General features: G+C 45.2%; 1 protein-coding gene across 1 annotated transcript in view; it reads right to left on the bottom strand.

The window, feature by feature from the left end:
* Positions 1-7881, bottom strand: part of LOC105025409 — a 228899-nt gene that overhangs the window by 178302 nt on the left and 42716 nt on the right. The window lies entirely within an intron of this gene.

The following is a 7881-nucleotide window of genomic DNA, read 5'->3' as shown; positions in this document are numbered from 1 at the left end:
GAGGAGAATACGGCCGATAGTAGAACCTCGGATTCAGGAGGAACAGTGTGGTTTTCGTCCGGGCCGTGGAACACTGGACCAGCTCTATACCCTCTACAGGGTGTTGGAGGGTTCATGGGAGTTTGCCCAACCAATCCACATGTGTTTTGTGGATTTGGAGAAGGCATTCGACTGTGTCCCTCGCGGCATCTTGTGGAGGGTGCTTGGGGAATATGGGGTCCTGGGTCCTTTGCTAAGGGCTGTCAGGTCCCTGTACAACCGAAGCAGGAGCTTGGTCCGCATTGCCGGCAGTAAGTCAGACTTGTTCACAGTGCATGTTGGACTCCGGCAGGGCTGCCCTTTGTCACCGGTTCTGTTCGTAATTTTTATGGACAGAATTTCTAGGCGCAGCCAGGGGCCGGAGGGTGTCAGGTTTGGGGACCACACAATTTCGTCTCTGCTCTTTGCAGATGATGTTGTCGTGTTGGCCCCTTCTAACCAGGACCTTCAGCATGCGCTGGGACGGTTTGCAGCCGAGTGTGAAGCGGTGGGGATGAAAATCAGTACCTCCAAATCCTCAGTCGGAAAAGGGTGGCTTGCCCACTTCAGGTTGGTGGAGAGTGCCTGCCTCAAGTGGAGGAGTTTAAGTATCTAGGGGTCTTGTTCACGAGTGAGGGAAGGATGGAACGGGAGATTGACAGACGGATCGGAGCAGCTTCTGCAGTAATGCAGTCGATGTATCGGTCTGTCGTGGTGAAGAAAGAGCTGAGCCGCAAGGCGAAGCTCTCGATTTACCAGTCAATCTACGTTCCTACTCTCACCTATGGTCATGAGCTTTGGGTCATGACCGAAAGGACAAGATCCCGGATACAGGCGGCCGAAATGAGCTTTCTCCGCAGGGTGGCCGGGCGATCCCTTAGAGATAGGGTGAGAAGCTCGGTCACCCGGGAGGAGCTCAGAGTAGAGCCGCTGCTCCTCCACATCGAGAGGGGTCAGCTGAGGTGGCTTGGGCATCTTTTTCGGATGCCTAAGGAACGCCTTCCTGGGAAGGTGTTCCGGTCCCGTCCCACCGGGAGGAGACCCCGGGGAAGACCTAGGACACGCTGGAGGGACTATGTCTCCCGGCTGGCCTGGGAACGCCTCAGTGTCCCCCCGGAAGAGCTGGAGGAAGTGTCTGGGGAGAGGGAAGTCTGGGCATCCCTGCTTAGACTGCTGCCCCCGCGACCCGGCCCCGGATAAGCGGAAGAAGATGGTATGGTATGGTATGGTCTAAATCGTGCAGCATAGTTGGATCACGGCTACTTGCGCAAGTTATCAAGGCAGATATCACAAACGAGCTGTTCGATTATAGAGGTTTTACTGACACCAATAACGATTTTATGACAACTAATCTTTTGTCTAAATTACAATATTTGTGGATGTGGTTGTAGTTATTTGCTGGCTAATAACAATAAGCTTTGAGTGAGACCTATGGCAGCTAACGTTACGGTTTAGCTGCTAACCAGCAAAGTTGCACATGCTTTTCAATCCGGTTGGTTCCTGATGATTTATTGATATTTTTAAAGGGGAATCATGTACCTATTTTGGTGTGTAAATAAATGTCACTCTTATAATAGTTTAAAAATAGAGACTTGTGTAATTATTCCATATTTTTTGTAGTCATTCTATATCAGAACCCCTGACATACAATCCAAATAGTCTTTCATTTGATTTGATTTCATTATGCTTCTACACGAAGAGGTTGCCCCACAGTGAGCATTTTATTGTCAGCATTTTGTCTGACAAAGTCCTATGGGGAGTTTCCATAGGGCATTTTACAATACGCATGACCATACCTTGGCAAATAATGGTCTAAAGTACTCAATTTCATTCTATATTGATCTGCTTTTGCACACCGCTTCACAAGACCTGGTGCTAGGGCTCCGTTGTTTCTAAAGTCATTTCAAGTGACCTAGAGGGCTGAAATGTGGTCAGTTCAGAGATGCTTGTTATCCGGCATAAAGAAAAAACATGTAGTAATTAAAATTTTTATAATAGTAATTTTATTATAATAGTACAAAAGTTATATATGATGTCTATGGGTACGAGTAGGGGTGGTGGGGATAAGGAAGTGGAAGGTGTACATCAGGGAACGAGGAGGGTGGGGCTAGATAAGGGTAAGAAGGGGATGAGGGGGAGTAAGGAAGGTAGCTTAGGGTTGCTTTCTGAATATGGGGGGGAGTGTTGTGTAGATACAGGGGAGGGGAGTGAATGCCATAACGTTGAGGAAGGGGACGGAGCTACAGTTGTGCTCAAAGGTTTGCACAACCTTGGAGAATTGGTAATATACAGTCCCGGAAAAAATGTATGACAGCTTGCAGTCTTTTGTAATAGTTGTCTATGAGGTTCAGAATTCTTGCAGGTGGTATAGCTGCCCATTTGTCTTGGCAAAATGCCTCCAGGTCATGCAAAGGTTGTCTTTGTTCGTCTTGCATCAACCCCATGTTTGAGATCTCCCCAGAGTGTCTCGATGATATTAAGTTCAGGAGACTGATGGCCACTCCAGAACCTTCTAACCACTGGAGGGTCAACTTGGCCTTGTGGTTAGGGTCACTGTCGTTTTGGAAAGTCCAAGAGCGTCCCATGCGCAGCTTTCGTGCAGAAGAATGCAAATTGTCTACCAGTATTTTCTGATAACATGCTGCATTCATCTTGCCATATAAGATTCACAGTGCCTTCAGACCTCACACCCCCCCAAAACATCAGTTAGCCACCACCATGCTACACAGTGGGGATGGTATTTTGTTAACTATAGGCCTTGTTGATCCCTCTCCAAACATAGTGCTTAAGGTTCTGACCATAAAGGTCTATTTGCCAGAAGCTGTGAGGCGTGTCAAAGTGCTGTCGGTCAAATTGTAACCAGGCTTTTTTGTGGCACTGGCGCAGTAAAGGCTTCTTTCTGGCAGCTCATTTTTGTTCAAGTATCGTCGTAATGTGCTCCTTCAAACAACCACACCGTCTTTTTCCAAGTGTTTGGCGATATTGATAAAGCAAAGCAAAGGTTTTGCATGATGGCTGTCTGTTGGTGCATTGTAAAGCTGAGGCAGAGAGAAAATCAGCGCTGCTGATGAAGACTATTGATCATTTGAGATTGTTTGGTGTGATATGTTTTCAGGTGGTCAGTGTTGGAATAAAACAGTCATTACGGGGGATCCCTTTGATGTAATTGTGGATGTTGTATAACCTTTTGGTGGGTGGAAGTGATTGCTGTTAATGAGAGTGAGAGTGAGGCTTGAAAGCCAGTTGGATGGCTGGGGTCTATCTATTGTGCTACATGTTTTGTCTCAAAAACATGAGCTTTGAGCTTAAGCACCAAGCTAAGTAACACACAAGAGTCATAAAAATGCATGCTGGGATGAGCATACCCTGACCATGCGAAGTGAGCGCTACTCTAAGCACTACTTGAGCTAATGAGTGAGAGTGTTCTGGCCCACTCAAATGACACTCCTCGCTCCTGACAAATTGGGATCACCCTACTCCTCGCTCCACTCACATACTCTGATATACAGTAAGCCCTAACCTCCAACTGGGTGCCGCAGGCGTTGAGGGCCATGGTCCTGAAGATGTGACTGCTGTTGGAGCTTAGGCTGCAGGATGGGTCACTGAGGCGCAGGTGATCCTCACTAAGACCAACCATGGAGGCCTTCTTCAAAACCACTGTCATGGATGTCTCATTACAGACCACACTGGCATTGCCCATTGTCACTAAAATAAGGAAACCAGGAAAAAGTGTTATCATACAGTGCAACTGGACGTGTCCAGACTACATTTAAATATACACTATGCTGTACATAACACACCGATTATTTTGAACACAAGTAATGCTCACAGTCAGGTTTAGGAGGACATGTACAATTACAGTAATCGTAATACATTACAAGGTTTTGGGTCAAAGAAATGTCCTTGTTTTTGAAAGAAAAACAAAAAATGTTGTCCACTAAAATAACTTTACATAGATCAGAAATAAAGTGTAAACATTGTTAAAGTTTTACATGATAATTGTAGATGGAAACAACAGATTTTCAATGGAATATCTACATATACATGAAGAGGCCCATTATCAGGAACCATCACTCCTGTGATCCAATGGCACATTGTGCTTGTTATTTAAAGATTATCAATTTAAAATGATCGATCGAAAACCATTTTTATTAGCACAGCTGAAAGCTGTTGTGCTGATTAAAGAAGCAATAAAACTGACCTTTAGACTAGTTTAGTATCTGGAGCATCAGCAATTGTGGGTTCGATTACAGGCATAAAATGAGCAGAAACAAATACGTTTCTTGTGAAACTCATCAGTCTATTCAGAAATGAAGGCTACTGCATGAAAGAAATGCCATAAAACTGAATCTCATACAATGATGTGTACTTATCCCTTCACAAACGAGCACAAATTTACTCCAGAAGAGAAAGTGTGGGAGGCCTCTGAAAAACTAAGCAAGAGGATATTGTGATGACAATTCACCAATTATAACTCTTACTAAAAAAGGTAAGACAGAGATCAAAATGCTCTTAAACACAAATAACAGTTTGTTATATAATATTTACTAAATGAGACAGAAAGACAATAACACAAGATCAGTGAGGGTTTGTCGGAAGAACAGTTCAAGATCCCTCCTCTTTGTATTGGTAAGAAGGTGTGACAACATCTCACAGAATGAGTGACATTTCATCAATACATGTTAATCTGGTCTAAACCAGTTAGGTTAATTTCTCTAATCAGTTTCACTTTCCACCCAAGTTTTCACCCAAATGCAGGTTGCCCACCTGCATTTTACAAATACCTCTTGATTTCAATTGTCCACCCATGTCTTTTCTCCCTCTTACTTGTGACACCATTAACATAACTTGCATTCTTCCTGCTTGGTAAAATACAGGTTTGGTACCTTTTAAATTATTCCAATACTAAACCAGTAATTCTCTACTCCCCTACTCATCTGTAGAAGTCACTAACACATTAATTCAACACATTTCTATAACAACATGCTGATAGTAACCAGCATATTGTCAGTTAAGCTGATGTGTTGACCAATTAAAAAGCCAGGAAAAAAGAGATTGGTCACAGTATGTATGCACTGAATCCTTGACTCATGTCGCCCACGAGTTGAAGTAGGGAACTTTGATATCTGCGGTTGAGTAGTAGCAGGTTGCGTTGGTTGAACCATAAACATGTGTTTCTCAAAAGGTCCTGCGTAATCAACATGAGTTCTCTGCCAGGATCCCGTTGGCTGGCAAGTGTCTGGTTTTCTAAACACTTGTTACAGTTCTTTGTCATGGCTTCTGTCCGCTTGTCTATCCTAGGCCACCAGAAATGGCCTTGTGCAAGCTGTTTCAATTTCACTGTCCCCACATGGCCCTCATGGAGTTGTTTCAAAACCTGACTTTGGCATTTCCTGGGTATAATCACTCTGTCCCCCACAGCAAGCACCCTTGATGAACAGTTCTCATTTCGCCTCTGCAGGTATGGTGTAAGATCTTTGTTACAGGTTGTTGGCCAGCCTGACATGGCATATTCGTAGACTCCTGACAAGATTGGGTCTCATCTTGTCTCATGTTTGTGTGGAATTATTTTTACACCCCAGACCAGTGCCAGTGCTTCCTTGTCAATCTGGGAATAGTTCTCTGTACAATTCAATGACCTGGAAGCAAAAGCTACTGGTCTCTCTGATCCATCTTTTACTACATGAGAGAACCGCCCCTATTCCAAAAGGAGAGGCATCACACGCCAGCTTCACCGGAAGTTCAGAATGATTAGACATTTTGCGTCTTGGAAAGCTTTCTTACACTGTTCTGTCCATGACCATTTCTTGTTCATTTTCAGTAGCTGGTTAAGGGTTGCAGCACTGAGGAGAGGTTCGGAAGAAAACTGCGATAATAGTTGATCAGCCCCATGAAAGACATCATTTGTGTCCTATTCTGTGGCTGTGGTGCCTGGACCAGCGCATCGGTCTTGGTTTTTGTAGCCCACTGCTGTCAGTTTCGTGTCCACAGATAACTATTCTGTCCTGGAAAAACTCACACTTCTGTTTGCCTGTAGCCCATTCTCCTCTAGTCGCCTAAGGACACTCTCCAAGTTAGTCAAGTGTTTCTCATCTGTCTATCGCGTTATGATCATTTCATCAAACAGGCATTGGGTCCCTGGAATGCCCAGTAGAATCCATAGTGCGTTGCCAAATTGCAGAGGCAGATGCAATACCAAAAAGTATTTTATATCTATACAGGCCTTTGTGTGTGTTTATGATCAGATATTATTTTGAAACCTCCTCAACAGCAGCTACAAATATGTTTGTTTTAGGTCTATCTTCCCTCCAGCCATTGCAGCGAAGGTGTCATCTAGTCTGGGTAGGGAATTCTGATCCACGTGTTGCTTGTAGGTTGCCGTGGAGATAATAGATACTGCTGATGCTGTATCAAGTTCAATTTTCAGTGGAATGCCTTCTATTTCTGGGGTCACCCATATAATGTTAGTGCTTTCTTTGGACTTCTTGTAAATGTCCATTGTCCCAATGAACCTTTCATCTGAATCGCTGTTACTTTTCTCTGTCATTGCATGAACAGATCCCCAAATTTTTTTTTCCTTGTTATTCCTTGTTTTGCATGCAATTTTTATGTGCCCTCTGTGACTTCATTTATGACATACAGTGGGAAAAGAAAATAATCACCCCCCTTTAAAATAAACACATTTTGTTGTTTTGCAGCCTGAAATGAAGAGACACCGTTTTTGTTTCATTCAGCTGTATTTACTCAGTGCAACTTATAACATTGGTAGTCCAATTTCCTGCGTATTATCGAAGACGCAGATTTTCCCAATGGTTGTCATCTTATGTCTCCCAATTAAACTTGAGTACCAATTTGCACACAGTGAGCAACTAATTGGATAATAACGACACCATGTGGGGGTTCAATAGTTACCCAAAATGGTGGCGTTGCCCATAGTGTTCATGCTCCGACCGGTCTCTGACTGCTTTTCTCATGAAGAAAGTTATGTCAGGAGACTGAGCAGAGTGTGACAACTTATTTTATAGCCATGGGGCAGATGGCCATGAGAGGGGGGATTTGCATATTTAAATCTTCAGTGACTGCCTATTGGCAGAGGGGTAAACCAATAGGAGCGAAGCCCCTAGGGGTGACGCTCCAATCAAGAAAACTGGAGTTACGAAAGTAACAATATCTATATCATGAAGCTTTGCCCATAAGGGCTTTGCTCCTGTTGGTTTAGGGCAAAGCGAGCAAGCCCAAGATGTACTCCCGGTCGCCCATCTCACCAACGAGAAGTGCCCAACAGGACGGCTCAGGCACGGAATACCAACCACGGCAAAGAGCCACTTACTCGATTGAGCCCTTCGCCTTTGTCAATGCCCCATGGCGGTAAGGGATCGGCCATGGCGTCCCCACCGCCATCTGGGCTACCTCCACAAACCAAAGGGCACACGGGCGAAAAGGGGCGATCAGGATGAGCAACATGACAGGGATAAAACACTGGAGAGGGGGAAACGCGTACAGCAGTACTCTCGGCCACGGCTGGTGAGCCAACGCGTCCACGCCCAACGGTGGCCTGTCTTGCACACGAAGAGAACCACAAGGGGCGGTGCCTATCCTCCCGGGACACAAACAGATCCACCTGTGCCTTCCCAAAACTTCTCCAGACCTTGGCTACAATGTCGGGATGAAGACTCCTCTCGTCGTCCCGCGGACCTCCCCGAGACAGCAAGTCTGCGCCCACATTGAGCTCTCCGGGAATGTGAAGGGCCCTCAGACACCTGAGGTGCACCTGTGCCCATTCCCAGATCTGCACCGCCAACAGGTGGAGGGGCAGAGACCTGACACCGCCCTGCCTGTGATGCACCGTATCTAACTGGAGAT

The sequence above is a fragment of the Esox lucius genome, chromosome 17, assembly GCF_011004845.1.
Source record: "Esox lucius isolate fEsoLuc1 chromosome 17, fEsoLuc1.pri, whole genome shotgun sequence".
In the NCBI taxonomy this organism is placed as follows: Eukaryota; Metazoa; Chordata; class Actinopteri; order Esociformes; family Esocidae; genus Esox; species Esox lucius.
The sequence above is the reverse complement of the archived record's forward strand: the minus strand, read 5'-3'. Positions and strand labels throughout refer to the sequence as shown.